Source organism: Canis aureus, chromosome 9 (assembly GCF_053574225.1).
Source record: "Canis aureus isolate CA01 chromosome 9, VMU_Caureus_v.1.0, whole genome shotgun sequence".
NCBI classification, from domain to species: domain Eukaryota; kingdom Metazoa; phylum Chordata; class Mammalia; order Carnivora; family Canidae; genus Canis; species Canis aureus.
The window spans coordinates 42,935,726-42,952,801 of NC_135619.1; the positions used below are offsets into that span (position 1 = coordinate 42,935,726).

Here is a 17,076-nt window from a genome sequence, read left to right on the forward strand (position 1 = left end):
TAGCTGCTTTATTTTTTATTAAGCAAAGGCAGAAATGGATGTCAAAGCCCGTTGGAGAGCGTGTAGGTGTGGTGGCAGCAGGGGTGCAGATGATAGAGGGAAGAGGGGGAGGCAGGCAAAGTGGGAGAGAAGATAAAAAAAAATCTTTAAAAGAATAATTTTTAAGGGTAAGAAAATTTAGCTACAGGTGTCCAGGAGTGTCCAATTTCTTGAGACTTCTAAAGTTTTGCCAATTGCTTCCTTCTAGTATAACTCAATCACTTGTGTTATCTGTCAGTTGCACTTTCTATCAATCCTTGTTACCCAGCGCCCGGTGAGTATATGGATGTGTTGCCCAAACACATCTTTGTGTGACACCATGACGAAGACTTCTGCAGTAAATGTTATATAAGTTTGCTAGGGCTGCCATAACAAAATACCCCACACTAGGTGGCTTCAGCAACAGAAATTCATTTTCTCACAGTTCTGGAGGTTAAGATGTGAACAGGTTTGGTTTTTCCTGAAGCCTCTCTCCCTAACTTTCATGTGAGTACCTTCTTGCTGTGTCCTCACATGGCCCTCCTCTGTGAGTGAACGTGTCTGATGTCTGTGTGTCCAAATTTCCTCTTCTAAGGACACCATATTAGATTAGAGCTCATCCTAATGGCCTCATTTTACCTTAATCACCTCTTTTAAAACTTATCTCCAAATACTATTACTTTCTGAGGTAATTCATACATTGAGGTTAGGACTTCGACTTATGAATTCGGGGGATACAATTCAGCATATCACAAGTATTTAGGAACCATTTATCCTATTCTATATGAAAAGGACCCCAATCACATACCTGGATATTAATGGTGCCCCCTCATTGACATCGAGGGGCTTTATCATGTATGTACACAAATTCACTGCTATGCATTGGACTGAGAGCTCATCAAGTGAAGTGCTTTAAAAAAAAATCTTATGTTGGCTTAAAGAATTTTGAAATCTCTCTCTCCTCCAAATTGCCTTTTTGTTTGTTATGACAAGAATTTATTTTCATAGGTGGGAAGTCCTCAAAGGATTTTCACTATTAGCAGAGACTGCTGATGACATGGAAACATGTTCGATGTCTGAACCTGGCTGAAAGAAGTAAGGAGGGGTCATTGATCAAGGTGAATAGGACAGATGAAGGTCAAACTGTCCCCTCTAAAACGTGTATTGAGTGTGCTTCCTCTTGTGTTGTGTCACCCGTTCCTTAATTCTTTTAGTCCTTGTCAGGTATCTAGAACGGGCTGGCCAACTGCAGAGACAGTCATATTATCGAGTCCTTTCCTTTATGGGTTTATAGCTCAGCTATGTTAACTATTTAAAAAATGATTCAAAGAAACCCAGTCCTTGCCTTACAAACAGAGACGATCTGACAGGGATTAGGAATCCATCTCCGTGGCCAGATTGTGTCTGTTAGATCTGCCTAGACAAAAATGGGTGCCCACTTCCTGCTTCTCTATACCCAGGCAGCTGGTGGTGAGGTGAGGTACTGGTCCAGTGCTTCTGACCATGTTTGCCAGGAAATAGACGAAGCAGACCACAGTCTCTCTCACATCTCAAGAGGGTGCTTCTGGTGTGCATTCTTCCAGGTGGGAGGAGCTCTGTTGGTGCAACATTCCTGCCCTCCCTCCAGCCCTTCACATACTCCTTCCCAGGGAGGTGAAATAGCTGAGCTGATTGGTACGTTTGGAAACCTTACCAAGTTTGACAGTGCATGGACCAGTCCCCGCTTCTCTTTTTTTTGGGAACAAACTGCCCCCAGGGAATGTTTTATACTCTGCATTTCTAGGGACAAAGTTTTCCCTGCTGGGGAGGAATGTGGTTTCCCAGAGCTGCCTGTGACTGGCTGGGTAAATTGGCCTGATGTTGTTTACCTGCCTATGGTGACACTTGCTAATACAGATGTATCCGAAATAAGGGTAATGGTTTGAGCTTGATATGCCAGCTTTTTCTTGTTTCTCCGTTGATTCAGGAATCTGGTGAAGTAACTAGGGCTGGTGACATGGATTCAAACTCTCCTTGTGCTTCTGACCGTCACAATGCCAGTTGTCGGTAGGACTATCGGTTGCCCTTGAAGCATTTCACATCTATTTCTCATGTGATCCTCACAACAACCTGTTGACAAAGACAAGGCTGGATTTATTGGCTGAGGAGCTAGGGCTGCAACTATTGGTGCTTCCAACCTATTCAGTGATACACTCAGAAAACTGAAAAAAAAAAAAAAAGCATCTATCTATCTATCTATCTATCTATCTATCTATCTATCTATCATCTATGTCTGGGTTTGTACCCATATCCATACCTTACCATGGAAAAGGGATGAGGCTGCTGGCCCCAGAGGTGATAAACTCAGAGTTTCTGGCTGCCCTAGGTCTCGCCTGCCTATTCCAAGCATTGAGAAGAGTGATATCTCAGCAGCTGGAAACCCATTCCTTGCCCACCAGTTGGGAAGTTTGAGCTTAGAGAAGTATGTTAACTAGTTCAAGGTCAAAAAGTGACTCAGATTCTCTGAGTCCAAATCTAAAGAGCCTCAAACATAGACTGAAATGGGGGTGGCATTTGTTACCATCATTCAGGCTCACTAGAGCTTACTGGCACAGAGAAATTTCAAAGGGAAGGCCATTCATTCCCGTCTGTGTCCACTGGACCAATCCCTGTCCAGGGATGCAGTCTGCCTCCTATCAGGTCTCTTCCTTTCTGAACCAGGGCAGATTTTTCTAGCTACCTTCTGGAGAAGGGAGTTCAGGGGAGTCTGCACTAAGGTCTCCAGATCTGGGCTAGTGCTCCACCATGGGGAGCCAGTATCTATTAGATAGTTAAGGAGCTTCCCTGCTTCTAAATACAGGTAAAGTGCTCCTCTCTAATGTGATCAAAATGGTAGATGGTCCATTAATTTTGAATATTACTTAAAGGGTAACCATGAGAAATATACCCTAGACTTCTTATTTTAACTTAAAGCATATACAAGTATGTTCAGACATACTTTTTTTAAAAGTTGGGTCAAGGCATTTTCTGGGTGCAGGCTTCTAATAACTGGAGTTTTGTTTTATCTTTCCTGTATTAACTATACTCACAATCCATTTGTCCTATATATGCTTATCATGTTCCTTCTATGCGCCTGGCATATTCTAGGTGCTGGGGATACAGCAGTGAACAACACAAATTCTCCACACTCGTGGAGTCTATATTCTGTTGGAATCTCCTGTCAGTTTCAGTTCAGGTTTCTTCGAAGTAGAAGGAGAATTTAAAGACCCAAGGCTATCCAAGTACAGATCATGCTAAGATGTTCAAGATTTTTTCCCCCTAGTCTTTCCCATGCTAGCTCAATAGGATTTTCGGTCATTAGGACAAAAGGACAAGTCATTATCAAGCCTTTCCAAAACATAAAATGTCAGTTTACATTGGTTTTCACAACAATTAAATTACATGACCCCTTGTGAGCACTCAGCTCCATTTGTGGGAACAGAAGTACCCAAGAGCCCCTGAGAGTACCTCTACCAGTTGAGCATCTGGGCTGTGGGCACAGTGCGTTTTATACAGGAAACAGAGAACATCCGCTAACCTGGTGATTTGGTTAGGAGGAGGGTGGTTTAAGAGCTTCTCCCACGCTGCTTCACCTGTCCTCCAGACCAAATGCACACTACATTTTGAGGGTGGCTTCTGTCGCTCTTTTAGTAAAGGGCTCAAGTACTTATTCCAAAGCTTTACAAGGGTGGGGGGAACCAGCAGTAGTACCTTTGTTGGGCTAGGTTTTATAAAACTGTGTATTTCTCTCATTACTATGGCTTGGCCTTTATTTTCCGGCCTAGATTTCATGTCAAGGAGCCCTCCTATTTATTCGCTGAAAATGCCTCTTCCAGAACCATTCACGATAAAAAAAAAAAAAAAAAAAAGGTACAGTGTTCAAATAGGCCATCTCTGATGTCCAACTTTCTCCCCAATGGTAGAGGTGAAGTATTCAGTTCCTCCTCTGTAAGAAAACACCTGGTCTGTGGGAGAGCTGGTTGCTCTCTCATCTATAAAATGCTAGGAAGAGAGTATGTGCCTGTATATCCTGGCAGCAGCCCACCAGAAAGAGCAAAACATATTAGAAATGAACAGGCAATGATAATGATAAGAAGTCAATGATAAAGATTGTTCAGTGTCCCACAGTGCTTCTAAAATGACAGTGACATGATAGAGATTATTTAATCTGATTCATTTAATGTTATACATGCAGAAACAGACACTTGAGGAAAATGACTTGGGAGAAGACAGAGCTAGTCCAAGGCAAAGATGGAGTAAAAAGTCTCTGACACCAAGTCATTTGTTCCTTCTACTATCCCTGCTGTTCTCAAAGGAGGATCCATAGACTCCCGAGGATCCCTGCAACACTTCTGAGGGGCTCATGGAGTTATGAAGGTCTGCAGTTGATGGTTTTTGCCTTTTGCACCATGTTGACATTTGCACTGAAGGTACAAAAGCAATAGTGGGTAAGACTGCTAGTTTCTGAGCATGAATCAAGGCAGGCACCAAGGCATACTAGACATCACTGCCACACACTTGCCGTAAAAAACAAATGCCAGTTTCACTTAAGAATGTCCTTGATGAAGCAGTAAATATGATTAGTCTTATTAAATACTGACACTCTTCAAAATAATCTGCGTAACGAAATGGAGAGTATGCATAAATACTTTTTCTGCATTCCCAGGTATGATGGTTATCCCTAAGAGATGTAATGGGGTGGGGCACCTGGGTGGCTCAGTGGTTGAGTGTCTGCCTTTAGCTCAGGGTGTGATTCTGGGGTCCTGGAATCGAGTCCCACATCGGGCTCCCTGCATGGAGTCTGCTTCTCCCTCTGTCTGTCTCTGCCTCTCTCTCTGTCTCTCATGAATGAATAAATAAAATCTTAAAAAAATAAAAAAAAATGTACTGGGGTGATAAACCTGTGAGTTGAACTAGCCATTTTTTTCATGAAACATATTCCTTTTCTCTTTCTTTTGCTTGAAAGACTGAATGACAAAGAATGCTTTCTCGGCATGGGTGTTTGGCAGACATTTTCTCTAAATGAACAAAGGGAATCTGTCACTTCAAGGAAAACAACTGATAGTATTTGTTACCAATGATAAAATTTGAACTTGCAAGGGAAAATGCAAATTTTGGAAACTTGTATCTACCACTGTGGAACTTGACAGCTTCCTAATATTTAAGGACGTTTCTAATGAGATAGATGGTGATATTAATGAATGTGATTTTTAATAAAATATTGTATAATGCCCGGGATCACGCCCTGAACCGAAGACAGACACTCAACCACTGAGCCACCCAGGTGCCTTTGTTTTATTTATTTCTAATCTAATTTTTATTATTTTTCTTCTGGTTTTTCTGGGCTTAAATTACTTGTGATGAAATGTGTGAACATTTGGAATTTCTTTATAATTCAATAAACAAGCATTTTCTAATGACCATTGCATGGTATTACAAATTCATACATGGGTAAAAGATCCAATCAAAGTGCATGATAAACCAACAGATTTTAATGTAACAGAATATGAAAAGTTCATTGATACACTTTCAGATTTCACTTTGCAACTAACCTTTAAGAAACTTGCTACATTTTGGTGCAGTATCAAAAAGAATACCCACAGTTATTCAAAAAGACTATTAAATATTCTGTTTTTCCAGTTATATATCCGTGTAAAGCCAGATTTTCTTCACACACTTCAACCAAAATAACATATTGCAAACCATTGACTGTAAAAGCAGATTTGGGAATCCAGTTACCTTCTATTAAGCCAGACATCTAAAAAATTTGCAAAAATATCAGTGTTACTCTTCCCACTAATTTTTTGGAAGTTTTTTTTTTTTTAATGAAAATATGTTATTTATGCTAATATGTAGTGGATTTATTTTTGTTATTTTTAATTAATGAAACTTTTAAATAAGCATTTTCTACTGATAGACATCATCTACTTAAATTTTAAGAGTGTAAAATGGCCCTGAGACTAAAACATTTGAGGACTGCTACCTTACACCAGCTTGCCTTCCAGAAAGTGGACTGGAGGAGGTACTTCTTTCCCCTTTACCCAAATAAGCCAGTGCTGTTATGGTTTTATTTTTAAATCCAACCAGCCCTCTTCCTTGAAAATTGTTAAGTAGTAAAGAAAACTGCAGAACAACTACAGATTCTTGAAATCAAAGGACCAAGAACAAAGAGAGAAGGCAGAAGAAGCACAAAAAAAAAAAAAAAAAAAAAAAAAAGGTTTCTCCAGAGCTGTGCAAGGCTGACCAAGACACCTTCTGGGCAGCCTGGTGGGAACTGCCTGCTTCTTTTTGCATCATTGGCCTGATCTCAAGCCCACCCACCCACTCCTACTCCCTAAGTCTCAGCACTGCACAGGAATGATATTTTCAGGGGCCTCCAAACATAAATGGATGGATTAAAGCTTTGGGCTGATCCACACCCCACACCCCTCACTCTCAGTGCTCCCTCTGGGATGACGGTGCAGTGAAGGATTACTGTCAGACTGGGCCTCCACCAGCAACTTGTTCACAAGCTTAGGCCCGAGATGAAAAGGGAAGGCCCCAGTTTCTGGACTGAAAAGAAAATGTAAATCTCTCACAGGCCACATGCCAGAAGCTGCCAGGAGACCATTTCCCTGTTAGTAAACAGGGCCTCCTGGGCCATCTTTCTCTTCTTTAATAACCTGTGGGGCACCTATTGATTGCCCATGCTGGTCCTTCATAAATTATAATAGGTTGCTCCGGAGCTGCGTGGATGGGAAAATTGGCTCACTAATACCTCATGCTCGTGGAGCGCAGTGTATTGCGCCACATAAACATGAAGAATATGTAACATCAGGTGCAGAGAATGCACAGGAAACACTTGGAGCGGCCGCAGAGGCTTCTGGGCATGCTGCAGACTTTAATTAGCCAGTTTCTTCCACTTGTACGGGAGAGCGGCAGAAAGGCTGATTACACGCCTCCTCCTGCAGAATGCTCTGCTTTCAGCTGGGGGGGGGGGTAGCTCAAGCTCTGGTGGGTGAGAGATGGGTCCGCTCTCATTCCTGCCCCCTCACCAGGATGGGAGCCAGCAGATAGGAGGGAATGCTTATGCTTGGTGCTATGGTGAGAAGAACACTTATGGTTAGGAATCAAGACACACTCTGACTCCGTGCTCCGTGCCCCCTGAAACTGAATTTGAATCAGTTAAAGGACATGGTGGCAGGTACAGGTCTGCAACTATCTCTCCCACCTCCAAAATCTGGCATCCACCCTTCCCCCTAGCGAGCACCTTGCCCTTTAAGTGAGAAGGGAGGCCACAGAACTCACAGCTTGATTGGAAATGTAGTTCTCACCCCTCTGCCTTCCTGTGCCCCTCCTGACTTGGCTTCTGAATTTAAAATTCATTTCACGGGGCACCTCTCTAAAGTGGAGAGTAAACAGAAAACCACGCCAGCGTGGCTTCCCATTCTGCTAAAAAAGCTTGGCATCCACATGCCTACACTTGGCAGAACCTTCAGGGTTTCTCTGACTTGAAACAGGCCCTGGGCAATTAGGTCCACTGATGCTTCCCCAAGTGAGCAACACCGTCTCTGCAGTTCCACATGGCCCCTTTTGCCACCGCATTAAAATGGACTAGGAGGACAGTGTGCATACACCCATGTTTTCCTGCCCCTTCCCCTGGTCCTAGAAATGATATCTGCTACTCTGGGATGAAGTGTGCAGAGGGTTGAATGGTGGCCGTGCAGAAAATGCATCCACGACATCCCAGAACCTGTGCATGTGACCTTAACTTGGAAAAAGGGTTCGTACAGATGCAATTAAATGAAGGATCTTGAGATGAGCTGCTCATCCTGGATTACCCCGGTGGGCCCGAACCCAGTGCAAAATGTCCCTATACAAGACAAGAGGACAAAACACGGATACAGAGAAGTCCACGTGGAGATGAAAGCAGAGTGATGCAGCCACAAGCCAAGGAATTCCTGGGCCACCGGAAGCTGAAAGACACAAGGTGCGACGATTCTCTAGAGCCTTTGGAGGGAGTGTGGCCTAGCTAACACTGATTTCAGACTTCTGGCCTCCAGGACTGTGAGAGAACACATTTCTCTTTTTTAAAGCCACTTAGCTTGTGGCACTCTGTTCCAGCAGCTCTGGGAAACTACTACAGGTGTGCTTCCAAGGATGGACCCCAGCTCAGGTATTCCTTCCACAGGAGATGCTTTTTTCCCTCCCTAGGAGAATATGCCTGAACAGCAGCCTCAGTGTCCAGGTCAGCAACCAGCTCTCGGGGAAATACAAACACCTAGATGGGGCTGTGGCTGAAGATCCACACTGGAGAAAGCATCTGGGGGATGCTTTCAGCATCTCTTGCTGGCAAGGCATTGGAGAAATAGCCTAATTTTGGAAATAGACAGACCTTGTCTTAAAACTCAACTCCACTATTGGCTTTGTGACACTAGACAAACTACTTGCCCTCTCTGTGCTTCAACTTTCTTATCTATAAGATGAGGATAATAACTCCTACCTTACAGGCAGGAGCAGATTCAGGATCTGAGACATGCATATTTTTTGAGACCTATTTATTTATTTATTTTAAAAAAATTTTAAGACCATTTTGTTTATTCATGAGAGACAGAGAGTTAGACCCCCTACAGAGCAGAGAGCCCAATGTACGACCCTGGGATCATGACCCGAGCTGAAGGCAGACGTTCAACCAAATGAGCCATCCAGGCTCCCCTTCTGGAGACCCTTTTAAAGAAGAATACAAAGCTTCAAACCCAAAATTAGGAGTGGGGCCTTGAAAAGGTCTTGTGCTAGTGAGGGGCCCCGAGGCTTACGTCAAGCCGCCTCTGCTTCCAGGGTGTCCTGAGGATTGTAGATAAAAGCGTGAAGCTCTAGACAGCGCTGGCTCCTACTGTGAGCTTTGCAAGAAGTAAAGTTGGATGAAGAATCCAACGCTTAAGTGCCTACTGAAAGGCACATAGATATTTTTGCGACACACAGAAAATTGTATGGTAGGGTACATTCCATGGCAGGTTGCTAGCTGTTGCCTTGACATCCATTTTCCCTTTCTTTTCCATAACAGAAAACTGACATTTTGGGGGATGGCCGTGTGCTCCACTAAAGCCTAGCTTCCTAAGCAGGTTTTGCAGAGAGGTGTGGCCAAAAGACTAGGTTCTGGCCAAAGAAGTATAAGCAAATAGAGGTAAGAGACTTCCATAACCATCTTTCAGGAAGTGAATTGTGCCTCCCTCATCCTCATTCTATATTCCTTTAGGATTGGAATCCTAATCCTCATTTTCTAAGAATATGACCTTATTTGGAAATAGGGTCCTTGCAAATGTAATTAGTTAAAATGAGGTCATTAGGATGGGTCATAATATGAGATGAGTGGTGTCCTTATAAAAAGGGAAAATTTGAATACAGATACAGGAGGCAGAGAATGCTGTGATGCTTTTATAAAGGAGGAACATCAAAGATTGCCAGCAAATTACCAGTAGAAAGGGGAGAGGTATAGAATAGATTTTCCTTACAGTTCTCAGAAAGAACCAACCCTGCTAACAACTTAATTTCAGACTTTTGGCTTGCGGAACTATGAGAAAATAAATAAACTTCCTTTGAGTAAGCCACTAAGTTCATGGTAGTTTGTTACAGCAGCTCTAGCAAACCCCTACAGAGAGATATGCCCTTCTTCACCAAGTTTCCATCTTGCTGCCTGGAAGGCAGAGAAGAGGTCTGGTCCTCCATTAGCCATATTGGCTCATGAGGAGGAAGTAGAGGAAAGAGCTAAATGGAGCCAGAGACCCTAAAACTTCATGCAACTGCCAGACTTGCCTTGGACCACCTACTTTGTTTTCCCAGAAAATAAGTAAACTTGAAGCTTTTGTTGTTATTGTTTTGTTTGTTTTCCGAAACATAATTTTAACCGATCTTTAACATATCTTAGCTGATACATAGTTATTCTCTGGGGGAGGATGAAGATTGGAATATCTGGTAAAGGAATTTTTAGCTTTATCTGTAATGTTTCAATTTTGATAGCAGAATACTCATGTATTCTTTTGTAATTAAAAAATTTTATTTTATAATAAATAAGTCACAAAGAAAAAAAAAAGAGGGATGACCACCTATAGATTAAGAGAGACCTGAGAAATATATTAACCAGTTGCAAGGTATAAACCTGTTTTGGATATTGATTTAAACAAAAAAATTTTTTTAAATTAATGAGATAACCGAGTAAATTTTAATATTAATTGGATAGTTAATATTACGGAATTAATTATTTTGTGTGCTAATAATATTGTAGTTATATATTTAAAGTGCTTTTACCTTTTAGGCTCTAACACATTGTTTTTCACCCTCAGTGTTATTGTTATTTTGGGCCAAATAATTTTTTTTGAGTATAGTTGACATCTAATGTTACGTTAGTTTCAGGGGTACAACATAGTGATTTGATGAGTGTATACATTATGCTATGCTCACCGCAAGTACAGGTACCATCTGTCACCATTCAATGCTATGATAGTTTCACTGATTATCTATTATCCCCATGACTTATTCATCCCATAACCCATATCCCCCTCCTCCTCACCCATTTTGCCCTTCCCGCACTCCCCTCCCCTCTGGCCACCCTCAGTTTGTTCTTGGTATTTCTAGATCTGATTCTGCTTTTTGTTTATTCATGTTATTGTTGTTTAGATTCCACTTATGAGTGAAATCATATATTTGTCTTTCTCAGTCTGACTTATTTCACTTAGCATCACACTCACTAGGTCCATCCATGTTGTCTCAAATAATTCTTTGTCATGGGAAGCTCTTTCTTATGTTGTAGGATGTTCAGCAGCATTCCTGGATTGTACTCACTAGATGCCAGTAGTACACCCCTCCCCCAAGTTATGTCAATCAGTAGCATCGCCAGACATAGTCAAATGTCTCCTGGGGGGCAAAACTGGTCTGGGTGAAGAACTACTGCTCTAAAATTTAGAGAAATTAACTGGAATAGTTATGGGTGAAATGATTTGATGTTTGGGTTTTGCTTAAAATAATCTGCATGATGGGAGTGGGTAAAATGTTCCATAATGAGAAGTTTAAAATACATTTTAAAAAGTGTGGGTCTGGGATCCCTGGGTGGCGCAGCGATTGAGTGCCTGCCTTTGGCCCAGGGTGCGATCCTGGAGACCCAGGATCGAATCCCACATCGGGCTCCCGGTGCATGGAGCCTGCTTCTCCCTCTGCCTATGTCTCTGCCGCCTACCCCCCCCGACTATCATAAATAAATAAAAATTAATAAAAATAAAAAATGTGGGTCTATTTGTACTTTTCTTTTCGTCAATATGGTGGACTCATTGTGAAATCTCTTCTCACTACAAAATCTGAATATACCGGATAAAAAAAGTAACATTTACTACTGTGGTCCAAGATCTTGTATCATGTCTCCTAGTGACTCTCAACATCCAAGGCTCTGGGCCTTTCCTACTGTGGGCAGGACAGGCCCCCTCTCCCTCATCACTAACTCAGATCTGCCCTGGGGATTCCCTAGTCAGGGGCCCCACTTGGGCCTGAGTTACCTGGTAACCTAACTTCTGAGGCTGCCTCCCACCATTTCTCTCTGGGCCTCCTCCCTCAATCTCCAAGCTCCAGGTCAGACAGGGTATGTGTAGAGCCAGGTTCATTAGGACTTTGCCTTGCCCAGCCAGCCTGTTGGCTTCCTGTTGACTGTTTGCAGAAACCTTATGCCCTCTGCCAGCACCAGGCTAGTCCACTCTGTTTAAACACACACCACACCTGTACGCATCTCCTTCACCAGCTGCTTCACTTGACCATCTGCTGCCTCACTTGGCCACCTGCTCAGGAGACTCCAGGCCCCCCTGGGCCTCATGTTTCCCTCGGTGCCTCTGCTGAGACTGACTTTCAGGGCCTCCTGCTCCTCCCAAGGACTCCGCAGTTTGGTCAGGCCTCCCTGGTGACTGAGCTATGTTATCACCTGAGTCCACCAGGGGTCAGTCGGAGTGGAGGTCAGAGGAGAGGCCTCTGAACTGCAGCAACTGCGGTTGGAAGTTTTGGGTTGAGGGGCCACACAGGGCGGGATGGGGGAGGGGTAGGGGATGGGGTGGGCTGCAAGTGGGCTCCCATCAAGAGGTGAGAGGCAGCCTGCTGGGTTCACAACGCACCTGGCCACAGACCTTAGGGCAGGGTAGGACATGTTGGAAGCAGGCAGGCCCAGGGAGCCCCACCTGCAGGTGCTGTCCAGACCAGCACGCAGCCAGGGCAGGGAGAGGGCCCAGCTATTTTTACTCGGACACCGTTTGACCACAGGAGCTGTTTTCAAGGGTGGGCGGTAGCTATTTGCTAGAAGGATCTTTCAGGTAAGAGGGCGGCAGGAGGCCTGAGCAACCACCACTTCCTCTACCTTTCTGAGTGTGCCTTATCGACCCTTGATCCTGGTTCTTCTCCGTTTTCTGCCCCTTGAAAAGTAGGCAAGGTCAAGTCTGGCCACCTACTTGCCTGAGAGGCAGGCATGGCCGCTGGTGCATTTCCAGGGCACAGAGAGCTGTGGGTGGACTTCCAGGAGGAGCCCTTTCCCTGCCCCTCACAGAAACGGCAGGATGTGTGAGTCGGAGAGCATGGGGCTCAAATCCCACATCCTCCACATCCTAGCTGTGGATGCAGCAGTCAAGGTGCTCAACATCTTCATCCTTCACCTTTCCCCTGTGAGACGTGAGCTTGCGAAATGAGAATAGTCTTGCCTACTTCATAAAGTTATTGTGTGAGAACTAAATGAGATTATGTATATGTTTATAAATATAACACATATTATGTACCCTTTCAAACTCCTCTTATTAATGACTCCTTTTATGTCAGGGAGGTGGGGGATAGTCCTCAGTCTACACAAGTGGCTCTTCCTTTCCTGCTAGCATCCCAGTAGATACCTACCTATGATGTTTGAGTGGTCTGCTGTAGTCCTGCCTATGTCTGTGACTGTGGCTGTCCATAACAGTAGCTTCAGCTTATTGAAAGCTTGCTCATGGACAAAGACCTTTTTCACTTTCAGGCCCTGTTGTCAAGCAAGTGAAGTAGACCTAGAGCTGGAAGAGAGCAGGCTGGCAGGAGGTGGGCAGTGGGGAGCTATTTAAGATGATGGAGCAAGAGCATCATTGAAATAATCAAATATGAGCACAACAAGACTAACAGTTTTTGAGGGTGGAGACTTACTGACTTCTCAGAGATATTTGGGGTCAAGGATCACCAACATGGGTCAGCAACAAGGCTTTGGTTGTAGACACATGTTGTTTTCACCTTCCCACCATCCCTCCCCCATGCTCAGCACCAAATGGCCTTTGGAAGCCACACACCATGTAGTCCAGGAGGAAATCACCTCATACTTCCCCACCTCAGGTCCAGGGCAGGTATGTGACCCAGGCTTGGCTAACCAGTCATAGTGATTGGTTGGGGAGTAAGTCTTTTGCTCAGGGAGGGTCAGTGAGAGTCAGCACTGAGACTTTTGCTAAAAGAGATACCCATTTTCTCAGTGGAGTTGCAAAGCTGAGAAGGTGTAAGCTGAAAGCAGTGGTGGCCATCTTTGTCACTGCCTGGGCAGGGTCTCTCTGCCTGAGAACAAAGACTACAGAGAGAAGAAGCAGATCTGAGAGGTGGAAACACGCAGATTTCTTATTGCCCTTGCTGGCATGTGGAGCTAGCCATTTCTGAAGATTAGAGCTTTAAAATAGGAGCTAACATTACCTTTTTATTTTTTTTTAAAGATTTTATTTATTTGACAGAGAGCTAGAGAGAGAGAGAGAGAGAGAACAAGAAGGGGGAGCATCAGGCAGAGGGAGAGGGAGAAGCAGGCTGCCCGCTGAGCAAGGACCCCGAGATGCGGGCTCAACCCCAGGACCCTGTGATCATGACCTGAGTGGAAGGCAGACGCTGAACCGACCAAGCCGTCCAGGTGCCCCTAGCATTACCTTTTGAAAGGCAGCTTGCATTCGGTTTCTGTTCATGGCAACCAAAGGGGTTCTGACTAATTCATCTTTCTATTTATTTTTTAGTTGGATGGAAAATTTGCAATTTTTACATTGTGGCATAAAAACAGAACTCTGACATGTTTGACAACATATTTTTGACAGTTCTATCTATTTCTGACAAAGACGTGCCGGGAAGTTGTGGGAACACATCCCCTGTGTCTGTCCCCCTCCTTTTATTCAGAGCTACATAAATGTATGCTAATGATCTTATGATGACGACAGTCAGAACTGTGCTTCGAGAAGATGATAGCAGGGGGGAGTAGGATTAGAGTAGGGAGAGACAAGAGGCAGGAAGACTACTCAGGAGGCCCATCTAATGATTCAAATGAGAAGTAATGAGGATCTTCACAAGGGGCTAGCCACAGAAATAGAGAGAAAAGACCCTGCAGAGGTCAGATTGGCATGGTCTGGCAACAAATTAGAGGGTAAAGGAATAAAAAATGAAGTGTTTTCATCTACAAGGCCCTATAGGACCTGACCCCCACTTTCTGCATTGTTCCTGATTTCTCTCTTACTACTCTTTCCCTTGCCCGTCTGCCCAACGACGCTGGCTTTTGAATTTACTGTGCCCTCTGCTTGGCACACTCTTCCTCCAGATAGTCCCTGGTTCATTTCTCATTTCCTTTAAGCCTCCACTCAGATGATATTGCATCAGAAAGGCTTCCTCGGGGTGCCTGGGTGGCTCAATTAGTTAACTGGTTAAGCATCTTCTCTTGGTCGTGGCTCAGGTTACAATCTCATGGGTCCTGAGATGGAGCCCCTGCACCCCCTCTTGTCTGGCTCCGGGCTGAGTGGGGAGTCTACTTGAGCTGCTTGAGGATTCTCTCCCTCTGCCCCTCAATACCCCCCTACATGCACATGCGCTCTCTCTCTTTCACATAAATAAATACGTCTTAAAAGAAAAGAAAAGAAAAGAAAAGAAAAGACTTCCCTGAAATCCCCCCGAATGGTCTGTAATGGTGGCTCCCCTCAGCAGCGTGCCTTATACCTGCTAATCTTTCTCCATGGTACCTAAGCCCTCATTGCTTATTGCCTACGTAGCTATTTATTTTCTGTTTCCCTGGACTTAGATGTAGGCTCCATGAAAGCAGCAAGTTTTGGCACTGCAGAGTTCCCAGAACCCAGGACGGAATCTGGCACAAAATAGGTACTCCGTGAATGTAAACAGATAAATCCCGAACAGCTGGGACAATGGCCTGGTGTTGACCAAAATGGCAACGGTGAGAGCTGAGTGGTGCAGGGTTGGTGGAGTGGAGAGTGAGGGAGCCAGTCGGTCCAGACCCTCTGGAACTTCAACTTGGGCTTGCAGATAGCATCATCAGACTGGTGATTGAAGGACTGGGCTGCAGCTCAGAAGCCAGAAGTGGGGACCTAGAGAGGAATTCTGCTCCAAGGGCTGGCGCCCACCGGGGAGTCAGGAAAATCCCTGAGGAGGCCCTGGAGAGAGAGATGAGACCTGGGGGACCCACAAGTCTTGGTTTGCCCAGGAGTTCCCTGGTTTAAAAACTAAAAGTCTAGCCTGAGGACCCCCTCAGTCTCAGGCAAACTGCAGTAGTTGGTCACCCTAAGAAGGCCCTTCCACTGAGGTAGAAGGAGGGGAAGGACCACTTGGGAAAGATAGAGGAAGAGCAGCCCGGAGCTTCCTCAGGAACTCGAGGAAGGGGAGGGCTCTGGTAAGGGCAGGTCTCTGTCCTCCTCCTCCTCCCCCCAGACCAGTTTGATTCTGTCCTCCTGAGGCCGAGAAGGCTGAATTACCTCTGAACTTCCCCCCACCCCACCGCTTGGCAGAATTTACAGCTTCCTGGTAAGCTGGGGAATTTGGTTTTGTTCCAGGCCTGGGACCCCAGCTCCAACCAACCGTAGCCTAGTATGGACTCTTAAATTCTGGTGTCCAGGGGCTTCAGTGATGCCCCAGGTAAGTAGTTCTAAGCCAGTGATCATTTTCTGCCTGTGCTAGGGGGAGTTTAAGAGGGTAAACAACTCTGCATTTGCCTAGCCACGGTGGCTGAGGGAACAGGAAGCTGCCTCTCCTCTCGTAAACAACACTGGCCAAGATTAGAAGCACTTGTAAGGGGCCATTCTTAGCAGTGGGCACTGAATTGTGCCCCGAATTAATTTCAAGTGAGAAAAATGGTTGCTGGGTACATAACAACACACAAGAACCCTAAGGGGCATCTTCAAACCTCCTTCTGGATTTGGTAGGAGAGTGAGTCCTGAACCAAGTATTTGGAGCCTTAGTTATTTACGATAACCAGGAGCAAACGAGGCAATAAATCAGAAAATACCTTAAGTTGTGTAATTTTTTTTTTAAGTTGTGTAATTTAATTAAACAATTAAACTTGGGTAATTATTTTAAATGATTACATAAATACATGGTCTTATCGTTGGGCCTGGCTTGAAATACAGAACTCTCAGTATAAAACATGGTCCCTGTCTTTTGAGAACTTTATGGCTAACCTAAGAGGAAAGATATACACCAAACATATGATAAGAACTTAACTATATTTACTAAGCAGCATATAAGGAAGTAGAAATAAATGTTGTGTCACCTCCCTGACTCCCTCATCCCCTCCCAGTTCTCTAACCTACAACACACGTATCAACCTTCCTTCCCAATGAGCTTGGTAGAAAAGTGCTCTATTTTCATCCAGGCCAGACAGAGCACAGTAGTGTTTCCAGCCATCTTTTTTTAGCCGCAGACCTGCTCTGGGAAGAAAGGGTCATGAATGCAGCAAGCCTGAGCTTAAACACCTTGCCTAGAAAGTTAATTGAGTAACTATGACTAGGCCATCTACTTAGGGCTTGTACTGCATTAGGTTCTGTGGAGTTCCCTCCCCCTTCACTGGAGTGAAGACGGTCCCTCCCCCTTCACTGGAGTGAAAAACCTAAGGTCCCCAAAACAAGGCCCCATGTGTTTAAGTGTCAATGTTAGTTGTAAGGGCAACAAAATTCTAGAAAAGGGAAACGTTAATATTTTAGGCAGACTGTGTATTTTGTGGATGGTGGGCCATGAGCTGGATAGACTGTCAAGACAGAAGGAAACTTGGTGAGTCAGAGTGTA

At 44.4% G+C, this 17,076-nt stretch overlaps 2 long non-coding RNA genes across 3 annotated transcripts in view; both read right to left on the reverse strand.

Moving 5' to 3' along the window:
- The window catches only part of LOC144320742 (uncharacterized), a 147,675-nt gene that overhangs the window by 56,291 nt on the left and 74,308 nt on the right, over window positions 1-17,076 (reverse strand). The window lies entirely within an intron of this gene.
- LOC144320744 (uncharacterized) overlaps window positions 1-17,076 on the reverse strand; it is a 25,637-nt gene continuing 8,561 nt past the window's right edge. For both annotated transcript variants that reach the window (XR_013386348.1, XR_013386347.1), the window contains exon 3: window positions 1-2,127. This is a non-coding gene — a long non-coding RNA (uncharacterized LOC144320744). The remainder of the gene's footprint in view (window positions 2,128-17,076) is intronic.